Source organism: Homarus americanus, unplaced genomic scaffold, assembly GCF_018991925.1.
Source record: "Homarus americanus isolate GMGI-L3 unplaced genomic scaffold, GMGI_Hamer_2.0 scaffold5589, whole genome shotgun sequence".
NCBI lineage: Eukaryota > Metazoa > Arthropoda > Malacostraca > Decapoda > Nephropidae > Homarus > Homarus americanus.
Genome location: NW_024736650.1, coordinates 1,371,763 through 1,373,459, shown reverse-complemented (window position 1 = coordinate 1,373,459; position 1,697 = coordinate 1,371,763).

The following is a 1,697-nucleotide window of genomic DNA, read 5'->3' as shown; positions in this document are numbered from 1 at the left end:
GGAAGTGTTAAACCTCGATTTTTCTTTTACCTGGTACAGTATATTATTCTCTTATTGATATTTCTCTTCTATATGTGCATACCATCATAAAGTTAAGACGTTATTTTTACTAAAACGTATATTGTGTCGAAAAAGTGGAGTTTGGGGGGTCGGCCCAGTCTCTATTTCAATTAATCCTTTATGTTCTCGTTCTGTTGCTGCTTTCCGCTTTTATTTAGGGCCTCCGGGTTCAATTGACCGCAGAAGCAGCGTTATACTGTATTAGAAATTTGGAAAGAATTTGAATATATTTTAGAAGAAACCCAAAATATACAGTTGCTTTTTCTTTCTCCTCCAAAATAATAAACAATAAGGGTTTTAATATTTCATAAAATGATACACAGCACATTATAAAATACAATAGCACATTTTATGCACCCCCCCAAAAAAAAACACCTCTTGCTGCCCTCAAACCATAGTCTGAGCAATACCAAGTGAACCACATAATTCACTGAGCCAGCTGACTCAAACATGTAGCTACTCCACTGTATGTATGCTGTGATGTCACATTGGGGAGGAGACAGCCAGGAGCCCGGCTGGTTGGCTACATAGTTACAGTTCAGCATCACTTCTCCACACATACATTCATTCTCTACACATACTCACCATGCTCATTTTTTTCTTAATTTATAGTTTTATATTATATTTTTATTTCCAAGTCACATTAGAGTATTTAAATAAGTTTTCCACAACTTTACAGTTTCATTACATGTAACAATGGCAATGTGTGAAGCCACTCATAGCTGTATGTTATGGGGATTTCTACAGTACCTGTATTATTAATGGTTGCCCTCGTAACGAGGATGGTCGGCCCAAGGGCCACCTAGGCGTGAATTTGTTTAAGGTAAAAGCTGTCACCAACACAACAACCAGACCCTGTTAACGAAGCTACACCCCTGTCAAGGAATATTCCGAGAAAGACCAGACAACTCGTTAACTGCAATGGCTGATCATTACCGGAATATGATCCGAAATCAATTAACATCAAGGTCCCTAATTACTGCTAGTAGAGAGGCAAAATGCAGAGAAATCTTGCCCATATTTCAACCTGCCCGGGGATCAGTCCCTGTCCGCTTCTCTTGTGAGGCGGGCATGCTGACCATTACACCACAGGTTGCCACAGATATTAATCATGCACTCACACACAAACAACCCCACCCCCTCTACTTCATTGGTATAAATGCTGTATTATTATGTTTGTTATGTTCAGGATAGTATTAATGCAGGGTAGTTTGTTGTGCTATTATATGTATTTGTTATATTATAGAGTCAAGATTTGTATAGAACTTATATACAAGTAATGGAGTGAATCTATGAGAACTTGGGTTCAATATACAGAATTTTGATATAATGCAAGAAGGAACACAAACCCTTCTTACATCAGATGACTATAAGTAGACCTATGAACACTAGGAAAATAAATTAATAGTCAACAAACCTTACAAATGCTAATAACTTTGGTAGGTCAGTAGAGGTGTTAGACATTTAGTTTGTAGTAAATATGCCATCCAAAGGGAAAGCCAGTCTGAGGTTTGGGGCAGGAAATAAATCAAACGGGCAGAATGGTTTGAAGCAGATGAGCCACCATAGGTTTTGGTGCTATGTGATGATTGGCTAGTCACCTCTACTAAAAGACTTGTCACCATATGTAATTGTTA